Genomic DNA, 15221 nt, shown 5'->3' with positions numbered 1-15221 from the left:
AGAGGACAAATGGGTTACTTAATCAAACTAAGAGCAAAGGAAAGTACTTTTTCAAGTACATGGCATTATAAGTTTACCTGTAGGGCTTTCTTCGGGCAGCTTCTCGCCGCCTTCCTCTTCAGGAAGCTTCTCGCCTCCACCTTCTGGAAGCTTGTCGCTTCCACTACCCTCTGGGAGCCCTTCATTGCTCCTCTCAGCATCAGAAAGTGGAGAATCTAGAAGCATGGCATTGGCCATGTCTTCTGCATCGCGAGCACTCATCTCAGGAGTACCCAGGGGCTTCCCCATCGCCGACTTGGGGGCTGAGTCGTCTCCAGACTCCCCTTTAGGCTCTAGGAGTGCATCACTGAAAAGACAAATCAGTCAAAATATACTCAACACAAAAACAACCCTACAATTACAAGTTTCAAGAAACTTATGTAGTAGCCCTCTTGAAGGCAAGCCTCTTCATGCCAAACTTTTGGGTAGGCTTCACAACAACAACCTGGCTACCCGCATCTCCGGCATTATCTACATTGGAACTACTCGCCGGTAGAGTAGTCCCAGTCCCTGTTTATGGGTCCACTGTGGTGGAAGGGACGGTTTGTCCCACCACAGTATCATCCCCAGATGCTGAAGTCCGTGGCATTTTAGCCGCCGGACTTGAAAAAGCAAAAATTCAAATAAAAAACCAGCAAATCGAAGACAAAAGTACTCGATTGCAAGCAACTAGCTACTTACCTGTCGCTAGTAGCCTGTGAGGAGCTGTAACGCTTTCTCACTACTGACCGTGTACCCTTCGGGTGCCCAGTCTGGGTATCTGTACTTGGAGCGGGGCTGTGCTCCCTGTTACTCCTCTCCCCAGCTGCCTCTTCATCTGCACAACCAAGGTTAGAAATCAGTACTGTTTATATAAGATTTCATATGAACATGCTATAGCTTGGTTGACAGTATTAGAGCGCATGGAAAGGACAATAAGTGCCTGGCGGTGAAGGACTACTTTTAAAACGCTCCACGTCTTCCTACAGAAAGTAAATTCTATCAGAATCACACTAAGGTAAAGTACTCGATTACTACATATCGACTACTCTTATCATATACCTGCTTTGGAGGACTTGTAGCAGAAAAAGTATCAGGTACAATGGGAACTTTCTTTACATCCCTTAGTAGTCGTTGGACTTGACTAAACACCTCGTCATCCGAGATCTCTTCCTCTGAATACCTTGATGAGTCAGTTGTTCCCTGATACTAGAAACCGAGCGTTTCCTGGGCCTGTAGTGGCTGGATTCTTCTTTTCATCCAGTCAAACACCACAACTTCTCCAGTCACATTGTTTTGCCTAAGATTGGCAATTTGTGCGAGTAGCTCATCGATCTGACTATCGTCGACTGGTTTCTTATTCCACTCTGGCCATTGAATTGGAGGGCCTGGGGTAATTGCTGGTATGCTCTCCCACTGGTTCTCTACATAGAACCACTTGGGTTTCCAGTCGAATACCTTGTTACAAAGCTTATAGGGGATGTAAAGTTTACCTTTCCTTTGTCTAAGCTGTAAACCCACACCTCCTACTACATCTAAAGCATAAGAATCTGGCTGCGGCTTAAGGTGGAAAAAGAATCGAAAAAGTTCAAAATGGGGCTCGATGCCCAAAAAAGTTTCGCATAAATGCACAAAGATAGAAATGCGTACAAGGGAGTTGGGGGTCAAGTGATGAAGCTGGATCCTGTAATAACGCAGGAGCCCAGAAAAAAAAATAAACAAGGAAACCCGAATCCTTGTTCCAGATAAGGAGCAAATGCAAAAATTTCGCCCGTATTTTCATACGGATGATCCTCACCAAAGGCAGGACGCTATTGGATGATGGATTTCTCCAGCAAAAGACCAGAAGAAACTAAGGATTCTAGGTCAGATTCAGAGCACTTACTTGCAATGCATCCTTCTTCGTGGGTTGGTTCGGCAGCTGCGCCCTTGCCTTTGCTTGACTTCTTGCGGGCCATCCGAAAATCAACAGAGTGCTTCACGCGCATACAATGATGGAAACCCTAAAACGGAGTTGAGAGGAGAGAGAGAGAGCAAGGAGTTTAGATCTGGGGGCTTGAGGGAAAGAACAGATCTAAACAGTAAAAGCGAATGGCGGCTGGTGAGGGTAAAACCTAGTTACCGTTTCATTTTATAATGATGGTGGCAACATGGTAAAAACACTCAATAGGCCAACAGTCCGTTGCCAATCACGGAAAAGGTGGGATTTTCTGAGACATTTCTTTTTTTCTAAGATTATATTCTGGAAAAATAAATCACTCACATCCCTTGACAACTACTCGACTCTACTTCCTTCAACTGGGATTACATTCCAGAACAAGGAAAAGTACTCGACACAATACAACTACTCGATATTACAACTCGAGTACTTCTTCATAACTAACTTTACAACGACTCGGGTCTGCACGCACACTTCTCGGCTTCCTGAGCAAAGCCTGCAGTAGCTAGATCGGCCCGAGGCCGTGACAAAGTACAAACTTGTTATTCCCATCAAAGGGAATAATGATACTCGTATTCTGGGAGAAAAGTTTTAAGAGTTTGGAGGCAGATTACAGTAATTGCCTCGCAAGATCTCTTGTAGCATCTTGCGGAGAAATTTCTCCTTCTCCCTGAATACGTTGTGACAAGTTTAAGTCTCCTTATCAGAGATGTTAGTTTTTAGACACCCAGATACAGGCAACCCCAAGAATGTGACATAACAAGACTCAACCCATCCACCAAGAACCTGCGTCATTGGAATATGCAAGGACATGATGTTCAAAATGGATCCGATGAGAGCATTGGGGATGCAGGATGAGGTAGCAGGAACTTCTCTTATCACTCGCATGTTCTCTTCTAGCATCTTTTGTTGGAAAGGACTACACAAAATTCAGGAGGGCGAGAGCAAGAACACCAAATTCAAGCCATAGCTTTTGAATGTTGGTGCTTCTGGCAAAAGGCCTCTCACCCACCTTTTATAGCCGCAAGTGACCCTACTGCAGGACAACCCATGATACTACAGTGGCAGTATTCATGGACGCATTCAAGGATGCAATAATGCAAATTCTCTATACAGTACAGTCCCATATGAGCACACAGTAAAGAGATATACATCCCGGATTTTATTTCTGATGATATTTCGGGTGCAATCAGTGTGGTGTATCCAATCGAATCATTTTTCTGGGATTTTTTACTAGAAAAAGGGGTCTTTTCGGATACCGGATCTGATTAAACATGCAAATATTCTGAAGAATAAAATCTGATATCATGTCTTAAATTCTTAATTCCAAATTTTTACTCGGGGCACCCGCAGAATAAGGGATTTTGATTTAAGACTCAGGGGCTGCGGGATATGTGCATCACAGATTTATTTTTTGAAATTTTTTGGAAAATAATGAAGGAAAAAGACTGAAGTGACCCTTAGCCTGATTCTGCGATTCAACCTAAGGCTCGGGGGATACTCTATATGGAGCGCGAGTACTTCGCGCACCATATATGATCAAGATTTTGGGGCTTGAGCACCTCACAGCCTCGAAGCAACCGGAAGTACTTAGAGGACTACTCGGCGTATCTGAAGGAAGACCCAGAAGCAATCAGGAGGATGTCCTGACTACTTGAAGTACTCGAAGACGCCCAGCCATGTACTCGACGCCTGCAGGACTCGGCTACGAAAAGCTCGGGGGCTTGTCAGACCCGGGACAGCGGGACTGCTTATAGGCATAGAGTGTTCTAGAGTAAGGGATAGCTCATGGATGTACCCTACCTCTTTTGTAACTACCCGAATAGGCGTACAACTAGCTATAGTACAAAGGAAAACTACCCGATCATGTTGTAGTAGGACTCCAATTGTACTCGGCTAGGACTTTCCATGTAACCCTGTCTCCCCAGATATATAAGGGAGGGCAGGGACCCCCTCGAAACATCATCAAGACCTAAGACAATACAAACAACCACACAGAACGTAGGGTATTACGCAACTCGCGGCCCGAACCTGTCTAAATCTTTGTGTTCCTTGCACCATCGAGTTCCAGAGCAGTCGATCCCTACCAACAAACCTTACTGCTAAGGGTATCCCTGAGCAGACTTGGCGGTAAACACCGACACCGATGACCTACTGGAGTTGCGCCCTTCTCCCCAGAAGGACAATGATCACCCCCACCGGCGCCACTCCTTCCAGCTGCTGAATCCATATTTTACTAGAAAACACTTTTATTTTTCATAAAATTATAAATTCTTACAACTACAATGCAAATATTAATTACTATTACAATTAAAATGCTCAGATTAATTACTCTTACAAATAACAATGAGAACATATTTTACAATGCTCAGATTAATTACTTTTACTTGTAAGGGCAGGTCATAGCCTCACCCGCCCCTAAAAATTGATTTTAGATTTAATATAAAGAATAGTATATCCCATAGAGTCACAAGCGATTGTATAGTGTGGTGGAAAGGTTGATACGTGCGTGGATCGAGGCGAACCCCGATTTACGCAACTATGCATATTTTGTCAAAAAATTGTACCTCGATAGTAGAAGAGCTTGTGGTGGTTGCTTAGCTGGGATGTTTTTTCTTTTTTCTTTTGCTATTTTTGAGTTTTTGTTCCTAATTTTTCATGTTCTAGAAAATGATTTGTAGGCGCATTAGGTATATAGGCGGGCACGTTACCCACCCCTAGAGATTGATTTTTAGCTTTAAGAACTAGGGGACGAGTATCACATCCTCAAAAATATATATTTACCCGTCTGTAATATTCTTCTTTTAAGTAGTGTAGAGAGGGTCCCATAAGCCTACTATGGTGGCCAGCGTAATTATGTTGCAAGCACACACAGTATACACATGCATATAGAGCCTTTTAGTGTGCTGATGGAGATATGTCAAGTGCTTTTGATACACCTATGGCGGGTCAGCACATCCTTGTAAACATAGAGTATGGTTCTCGAGTCCGTCCCGATATATATTAGCAAATATAAGCACGTACATGATCTAACATAATTAAAAGTTAGCCAAACCATAGGAAAACAGCCTAAGGGGTAATAAATAGGATTTGAATGAGTTTCACAGTGGTGAAATTTATTTTGTCAAATAATGGTTCACATTGTGTTGGAAAATCTATATATTTTTGTCACAGCTAAAGCTTAACGACCAATATAGAACCAACCATTGCTCTCTCATGGAAAAGCACAGTTATTGCTATATTTTATAGGAACATGTGTTTGATTCTGCATTGACTCTGGCTGGCTCCATATTCAGCCACTGAAGCATTCATCTAACATGGCACCATGGACATGCACCAGGATATGGACATGATGCGCAAGGAGCATCATGAGGGGAACGATAACCACCGCCATCATTATTCCTAAAGTGATGATAACCTACAACAAATGATACTATTGTTAGGGGACTACATACATCTTCAAGAAATTGAGCTTGCTCCAAATCGAAAAAAATCATGTAGTACTTTTTATTTGGATCGGAAAACTCCTTATCCAAACAGAACAACAACTGTACAAGCCCAATAGTAATCGAGCTTGCCAAGGCATGCCACTGCAACAGTACCGGCCCAAAATAAAAGGGTTTTCTGATAAGCCATATGAACGATTACATGTGGTCTGTGGAGGTTTACCATCTCCCACCTTTTTCTAATCTACTAACAGCATATGTGGAACTAAATTTAAAGAAATAGTCCCCACCAAAATGCCTTACATGCTTCGTCAACTAGGTCAGTTTCTTTTTTGCGAGGAAAGCGCGCTTGTTTCGATTTGGGGTTAAATGGGGCTTCCGATGCCTGCCGTCTTAATATATAAGAGAAGGTGCCTTCAATTATGATATGTCTATAACAACAATGAACTCTCAAAGGTAAATCACCCTGCTAACAATTCGAATTTACATGGTACGGCATGCTAGTTAGAAACCATAGGTACATAGAAATTTCTTGTAGAAACTCGATCAAATGATACTACTACAAAAATGATTTGTAACAAACCTTATTTTTCAGAGGCGGGTCAAATAGTAACCCGTTCATACAAATGGAGCGGAGTCACCGTAAAAATGAGCTGCATTTTCAGAGAGGGTGATGGCGTCACCCTCCCCTAAAAAACATTTCTAGTAGTGGGTGATGCCATCACTTGCATCTAAAAATGATGGCATTTCCAGGGGCGGGTGATGGCCTCACCTGTCCCTAAAAATACATTTTTTGAGGCGGGTGAGGGCATGGCCCGCTCATACAAATGGTACTACACAAAAAATCATAACTTTTTATATGATCTCGGGTAAAGTCAAATTTTATATCAAAATTGTAGAGAATGGCGAGGTCCAAAACTTTGTAGTTGATAACTTTTTTATTTAAGATCAATTAATGGTTCAAAAAAGTATTATAAGTTCTTTAATAGCTATAACTATATAGTATCTCATATAACTAAAGTCATACTTTGAGGTTTCCACAACATTAATCTTCATATACACTGAAATATACTTGACATATATATATTTTTCTTCTATAGTTCACAATAACCATGGTGTAGAAGTTGCACTTTTTTATTTTTTTTCTATATGTAAATAATTAAATAAATTTTTGGACAAAATAAAAAAAATATTTTTAGGGACGGGGTGATGGTGTCACTCGCCGCTACAAATCAATTTTAGAGTCAATATAAAAGAATAGCATACCCTAAAGTGTCACAAGTGATTGTGTAGTGTGATGTTAAAGAAGGTACACATGAGGCTTGAGGTATTCAGTTTGAATCTTATTTGATGCAGGTGTGCATTTCGTCAAAAGAAATTATAGTTTGACACTTGGCTGGAATATGTTTCTTTTTTATTTGCTGTTTTGTTTTTGTTTTTTTTGAATTTTTATTTTCTAGACATGGATTTGTAGGGCGGGCCATGACATGATCCATCCCTAGAAATTGCAGGTCGTGCCATGACCCACCCCTAAAAATCACTTTCAAGGACAATCACATTACCCATCCCTAAAAAAGTATTTTATACTACAAAAACTAGGGACGGGTACCCAAAATTACGTTTTTACCTGCCCCTAAAAATCTTTTCTATATTAATGTGACAAGGAAGAATCATTTTGTGAATTCACTTTGACGATTGATGGGTGCCTTGATCGCTTGGCGAATGCTACCACTAGTAGCCAAACAACAGAACACACAAACTTGCTACCACTGTCCACTACTTGAAAATAGGTCATCGTTCTTGGCGAAAAGTACCTGCTGTTGTTTCAGCTGGTATTGATGCGACGATGGGGTGTGTTGACAGCCAAATTTGGCAGGTCAGAGGGTCCAGTTCTAATCCAAGTAGGAGTTGTTTTATTTGTGGAATCTTTGTGTAATCCGACTTGGAGAAGGGGTACGACTTCCCCGGCCTATAAATATAAAGGCTAAGGCTGATTGAGGTATTCCCAATCGAATTAATACAAAATACATCTACCTTTTGTTCTTCTCAAACCCTAGCTTTTCCAAACCCTAATTTGCTGTTCTTCTTGCGTCCTGGCGATGTTCGAATGCGTTCTGAGTGGCCTTGCCGACCTCAGAGCAACCCTAGCTGCGCGAGCTCCGATGGGGTCCCTCCCGATTTTGTGTTCCTAGGTCATCACGACGTTCTGCACTCGACCGGTCGACGGAACCGGTCAGATCGGTCTGCCCAGGGCACGTTCTAGCACATTCGGGTGTGTTGGCGCAATTCTGTATCAACATACTTTTTGGCGACTCCGCTGGGGACAGATTAATCTAGTTTTAAAACCAATCTAATCTAGTACTCGAAGAAGATGGGTTCTTCAGAGATCAACAAGGAAAACATCATCACAGTTACACTGGAGGAGCTCAAGGCCTACCTTCTTGTGGAGGAGCACGTCAAGACTCGATTCTTGAAGGGCTTCAAGAAGGATCGTGGTGGGCTCGTCAAGTGGGTGGAGGAGTTCGTACTACCATCTCTCAAGCTTAGCAAGGATAAGATTGAAGAGATACCCAATGTAAGCCTCTCTCCCTCTGATATGTTTGATAAGATGTCATCCATGATGGATCAAAAGATTGGTGCTGCACAAGCCACTGCGGTTGACGTTTTAATTAAGTTGTGTAGTGATATTGATGCGCTTAAGGGTAAAAAACCTATGTTAGATCCTAACTCATTAGATCCGAGTTCGGCTACCCCTGAGTTCACATCTGAACCATTCTATGGTATGCCGCCGAACTCGTTCCTAAGGCAAACCCCGCCACCATCGGCCGTGTACACTGCACCTACTAGACCGGTCCCACAGACCAGTGACCAATCAGACCGGTCAGACCCGGGGCAGCGGGACTGCTTATAGGCATAGAGTGTTCTAGAGTAAGGGATAGCTCATGTATGTACCTACCTCTTTTGTAACTACCCGAATAGGCGTACAACTAGCTATAGTACAAAGGAAAACTACCCGATCATGTTGTAGTAGGACTCCAACTGTACTCGGCTAGGACTTTCCATGTAACCCTGTCTCCCTGGATATATAAGGGAGGGCAGGGACCCCCTCGAAACATCATCAAGACCTAAGACAAACAAACAACCACACAGGACGTAGGGTATTACGCAACTCGCGGCCCGAACCTGTCTAAATCTTTGTGTTCCTTGCACCATCGAGTTCTAGAGCAGTCGATCCCTACCTACAAACCTTACTGCTAAGGGTATCCCTGAGCAGACTTGGCGGTAAACACCGACACCGATGACCTACTGGAGTTGCGCCCTTCTCCCCAGAAGGACAACGATCACCCCCACCGGTGCCACTCCCTGCAGCTGCTGAATCCAAATTTTACTAGAAAACACTTTTATTTTTCATAAAATTATAAATTCTTACAACTACAATGCAAATATTAATTACTATTACAATTACAATGCTCAGATTAATTACTCTTACAAATAACAATGAGAACATATTTTCAATGCTCAGATTAATTACTCTTACAAATAACAATGAGAACATATAAAAAAGATGAAATGTATCATTAATTGAAAGAAATCTCTAATTAATCGAAAGAAATCTCTATAACTCCTAATTATTTTGACACCCTTCAGTTCCAGGAGAACACTCTTTTCAATATCTAGAAACCATCTAGAAGAAGAAAAAACTTTATTTCAGAAAATGTATATGTCGGTAACCTCGACCCTGCGGTGATGACACTGCCTTTCGGGGGACACGGTGCGATACAAGTACGTCACCAATAGGCCAGTCACAACACCAACATTTACGGTTGATAGGAACACAACACTTGGCACAGGCCGCATGCTCGTTGATATGCTCTCAGTGCAACAACGGCCACGCTGACTGCGCCAAATGCTGTGATTGTATTAACCGCAGGTGCTGGTGTTGCGACCAACCCATTGGCGATGTCCTTATAGCGCATCGTGTATCCCCGAAATATAGTACCATCACCGTTGAATGGAGATTAAGCACATATAATTGTTTCGAAATAATGATTTTTAAGCTTCTAGATGGTTTCAGTGTGAGCATGAACGAATACATCACTAGAGTGTCAAAATAATCCATTCACAATACAAAAAAATCTATTATAAACTAAAACAAGTATACTACACTCCTTTGGATCAATTAAAATTAGTAAATCACACCTACATATGCAATCTAAATGTTCATGAAATGAGCTACACATTTTTCTATTTCTAAAGCATGAAATGAGCTACACAAGCAATGGAAGAAGGGAGAAACAAGCACCAAACCTTTAGCGCTGATGGATGAACGGGGGAATCAAAGATCTTCACAAATGTGGTGAAGAAATGAGCAAGAACTCCTCACTCCCGAGCTAAGAACAGTAAGAACAAGTGAGCTGAATGGCTCGGGCAGGGGGGGGAGGGAAGGGGATAAGGGGGGCAAGGAGTTTTGTCCCGGTTGGAGCCACCAACCGAGACAAAAGGCCACACTTTGGTCCCGGTTGGTGCCTCCAACCGGGACAAAAGGCCCCTGTCCCCCGCTGGTCCGGCTAGTCATTGGACTCGAGACAAAAGCCACCTATTGTCCCGGGCCAAAAGACAGCCGGGATAAATAGCCTGGAACAAAAGCCTGTTCTGTAGTAGTGTGTCGTCCAGGGAGAGCAGCCACCCAGAGATCTCGCCGACCAGGTCAGGCACCATGTTTGCCTAGTCCCTCCGTTTCACAGGGAAGCCGACCACTGGCTCCTTTGCAAAGGCCAAGGAAGATCCGGCAAGCAGGAGCCACCTCCTACGCGCCCGTCAGATCCAGGAGACACCCGTCTTCCCCTTCGGCATTGGCCCCACGGCCTTAGTCATGCCAGAGATCTGAAAGGTTGGAACTCCTAGGTTTGGCCTACTTATTATATATATATATATATATATATATATATATATATATATATATATATAAAAGATATATCTCGATATATCTGACCCCACAAAGAGTATGTATATGCAGTATGTGGTCATACTAGACAATATATGATAGTATATACATTAAGTATGTGACCATATATGGAGTATATGGACATACTTATTTTTAATATATAGTGATAATGTATGATCATAATATATTAAAAAATTAGGGATGTTTTTGAAATTTTTCGCATATACCTATTTGAAGTATCTTAGAATTAGTATATGAACATACTCAAAGTGATAAATGAGTATGTGGACATAGGTCATGATGGAATATGAACATACTCAAAGTATCTTAGAATTAATGAACGTGACGTTCCAGCCAAATATGACTCACCTCTACTCGCATGTTGAGTAAAATATGCACTTGTACCAACTCCGCTTATGCTTTCATCCTCGCTCCACATAAAAGGGTCAATCTGGGGGATGAAATGTATTTGGCGTTTGGGTTTATACGTTGATGTGCCTCACACTCAACTAGCAAGGTGGGACAACTCCCCACACATGACATGCCACTCACAATTGAACTACTAGTGGACTCAAATTCATCCTTGTTGGGCTGGATGTCACATTTAAAGAATTAAAAATCCACTAATAAATACTTAGAAAGAATGAGATTAGTCCAACCAACTTAAATGGTGCATCATATGTACATCACTTGTGAAGCTAGTATCACTTGTGAAACTAGTAAGAAGGGATTGACGAGCCACACGTGCATGCACGCTCGTCTTAGAATAATTGCATTTAATTGCATTCACCAAGCCAGCCTGAGCCAAGCCACGCGCGCACACGCTCGTCTTAGAATAATTGCATTTAATTGCATTCACCAAGACCAAGTCAGCCTAAGCCGAGCCTGGCTTTGGTTGGTTTGGTGAATGCAACTAAATACAGTTATTATGAGACATGGAATGTTGACTATTACTAGTGAATAATGGCATCAATAATTGATTCTCATCAAAGTACTAGCTATAGTAGGCCTCGGTAACCTCCTGGATAGCGGCAATTAGGTTTTGGGGAGTATTTCGACGGGACTGCTCGCTTCTAAATGACTGCTCCTTCCGTCCCAAAACTTAAAAGTAAGTGACTCTATAATTCAAAATTTATCCAAAAAACAAATCATCTTACCTATTTAGAAAGTGCATGCACATAGAAGAATCAATTAATGGCAAATAAGGATAATAAATAGGAATAAATATTGTCAATTTGCCTACTTGTTAATTTGTCCTAGAATTCATAGGATGACTTATTTTTTGCGATGGAGGAGTATTTTCTGGTGGCCATCCTGAACATCTACTTTGTCTACTTCCTGGTGGGCGTTCGTAGGAATGCACTGTGAACATTTTCCTGCAATGACCTCGTACGACTACATCGAACAAGACCAATCGAATAGCATGTCTATTCCAACTGGTAACGATGTAACAGGTGTCTCCGGCACTGGTCCTGTCCCGAGGTACAGACTAAAACTCCTATTCTGGCTTTTGTTAAATTTATGTTAATCCTGAACACATGCACATGCTATGTTTCCTTCACTATAGTCATGGATAATTTAGGGGTAAACAAACCGGGCCTTAGACCAGTCTGGTGGGAATTCTACTGAGGAGAGAGTAATATAAAGTAAGCAGTCTTTTGGTGCGGGTGTGGGATTGGACAAAGTAAAGAAGTTAGTGGAGTAAAATGGAGCATGTAACACTACTATAAAAAAAATTTGTAGCAACATTCTGTTTTTTTCCAGAGTGGGTCAAAATACAACCCGTTATTACAAAAGCAGTGAGGTTATTGTAGCACTTGATCCACCCCTAGAAATGTATTTTTAGGGGTGAGCGATAGAGTCAGCCGCCCCTAAAAATAAGCCCTATTTTTAGCAAGTGATGGCATGACCCGCCTCTGCAAATGTTTTCACGTAAAAAAATTCATAACTTTTCATATGATCACGAATGAAGACAAACTTTATTCCAAAATTGTAGAGCTTGACCAGATCTAAAATTTTGTAGTTGATTATTTTTTCATTTAAGGTCATTTAATAGTCTAAAGAATTATTATAGTTTCTCTAGTTTCAAAATCCACAAGTTTTGATTTGTTTTCAAACAGCTTTGAATGTAGAATGTAGATTAGTTTCGTATCAAAGTTTAAGTGGCAAGATCTAAAATTTTATAGTTATGCATTATCCATTTTAGAATGTTTTGTATCACAAGATTATTTACTAGTTGTACCCTACGTATGGCTAGGACTATATAGTATTATCTCATACAAATCAAGTCATATTTTCAAGTTTCCACAATCTTAACCTTTATACACTGAAATATATTTGCTATATTTTTGTCTGTATCTATAGTTTACATTAACCATAGTGTAGAGGTTTCACATTTTTTGATTTGTTCTGCTATATTTAAAATTTTTAATGAATTTTCAAAATAAAATAGGAAAATATTTTTAGGGGTGGGTGGTGGCATCACCTGCCCATGTTGGACTTGTAAGGGCGGGTCATAGCCTCACCCGCCCCTAAAAATTGATTTTAGATTTAATATAAAGAATAGTATATCCTATAGAGTCACAAGCGATTGTATAGTGTGGTGGAAAGGTTGATACGTGCGTGGATCGAGGCGAACCCCGATTTACGCAACTATGCATATTTTGTCAAAAAATTGTACCTCGATAGTAGAAGAGCTTGTGGTGGTTGCTTAGCTGGGATGTTTTTTCTTTTTTCTTTTGCTATTTTTGAGTTTTTGTTCCTAATTTTTCATGTTCTAGAAAATGATTTGTAGGCGCATTAGGTATATAGGCGGGCACGTTACCCACCCCTAGAGATTGATTTTTAGCTTTAAGAACTAGGGGACGAGTATCACATCCTCAAAAATATATATTTACCCGTCTGTAATATTCTTCTTTTAAGTAGTGTAGAGAGGGTCCCATAAGCCTACTATGGTGGCCAGCGTAATTATGTTGCAAGCACACACAGTATACACATGCATATAGAGCCTTTTAGTGTGCTGATGGAAATATGTCAAGTGCTTTTGATACACCTATGGCGGGTCAGCACATCCTTGTAAACATAGAGTATGGTTCTCGAGTCCGTCCCGATATATATTAGCAAATATAAGCACGTACATGATCTAACATAATTAAAAGTTAGCCAAACCATAGGAAAACAGCCTAAGGGGTAATAAATAGGATTTGAATGAGTTTCACAGTGGTGAAATTTATTTTGTCAAATAATGGTTCACATTGTGTTGGAAAATCTATATATTTTTGTCACAGCTAAAGCTTAACGACCAATATAGAACCAACCATTGCTCTCTCATGGAAAAGCACAGTTATTGCTATATTTTATAGGAACATGTGTTTGATTTTGCATTGACTCTGGCTGGCTCCATATTCAGCCACTGAAGCATTCATCTAACATGGCACCATGGACATGCACCAGGATATGGACATGATGCGCAAGGAGCATCATGAGGGGAACGATAACCACCGCCATCATTATTCCTAAAGTGATGATAACCTACAACAAATGATACTATTGTTAGGGGACTACATACATCTTCAAGAAATTGAGCTTGCTCCAAATCGAAAAAAATCATGTAGTACTTTTTATTTGGATCGGAAAACTCCTTATCCAAACAGAACAACAACTGTACAAGCCCAATAGTAATCGAGCTTGCCAAGGCATGCCACTGCAACAGTACCGGCCCAAAATAAAAGGGTTTTCTGATAAGCCATATGAACGATTACATGTGGTCTGTGGAGGTTTACCATCTCCCACCTTTTTCTAATCTACTAACAGCATATGTGGAACTAAATTTAAAGAAATAGTCCCCACCAAAATGCCTTACATGCTTCGTCAACTAGGTCAGTTTCTTTTTTGCGAGGAAAGCGCGCTTGTTTCGATTTGGGGTTAAATGGGGCTTCCGATGCCTGCCGTCTTAATATATAAGAGAAGGTGCCTTCAATTATGATATGTCTATAACAACAATGAACTCTCAAAGGTAAATCACCCTGCTAACAATTCGAATTTACATGGTACGGCATGCTAGTTAGAAACCATAGGCACATAGAAATTTCTTGTAGAAACTCGATCAAATGATACTACTACAAAAATGATTTGTAACAAACCTTATTTTTCAGAGGCGGGTCAAATAGTAACCCGTTCATACAAATGGAGCAGAGTCACCGTAAAAATGAGCTGCATTTTCGGAGAGGGTGATGGTCACCCTCCCCTAAAAAAACATTTCTAGTAGTGGGTGATGCCATCACTTGCATCTAAAAATGATGGCATTTCCAGGGGCGGGTGATGGCCTCACCTCTCTCCCTCTGATATGTTTGGTAAGATGTCATCCATGATGGATCAAAAGATTGATGCTGCACAAGCCGCTGCGGTTGACGTTTTAATTAAGTTGAGTAGTGATATTGATGCGCTTAAGGGTAAAAAACCTATGTTAGATCCTAACTCATTAGATCCGAGTTCGGCTACCCCTGAGTTCACATCTGAACCATTCTATGGTATGCCGCCGAACTCGTTCCTAAGGCAAACCCCGCCACCATCGGCCGTGTACACTGCACCTACTGGTCCGGTCCCACAGACCAGTGACCAATCAGACCGGTCAGACCGGTTTCCCAACCGGTCAGGCCGGTTGCTCAGTGCCGTCGCCGACGCCGCTCGAGAAGATTCCAGGTTCGGCTGCCCCTAGCCGAACTAATGAATTGTCACTGTATACACCACCTCGCACCACTACTGTAGAAGGTGGGTCATGAGGATCTGGGCCTAACCAAGGACCGATCCCAACTTCCTCACAGACGATGACACATAAAAATCCTAATGCACATCGTCAATTTTCTGAGTTTTA

Source organism: Panicum virgatum, chromosome 1N (assembly GCF_016808335.1).
Source record: "Panicum virgatum strain AP13 chromosome 1N, P.virgatum_v5, whole genome shotgun sequence".
NCBI classification, from domain to species: domain Eukaryota; kingdom Viridiplantae; phylum Streptophyta; class Magnoliopsida; order Poales; family Poaceae; genus Panicum; species Panicum virgatum.
Note: the sequence above shows the minus strand (reverse complement) of the source record.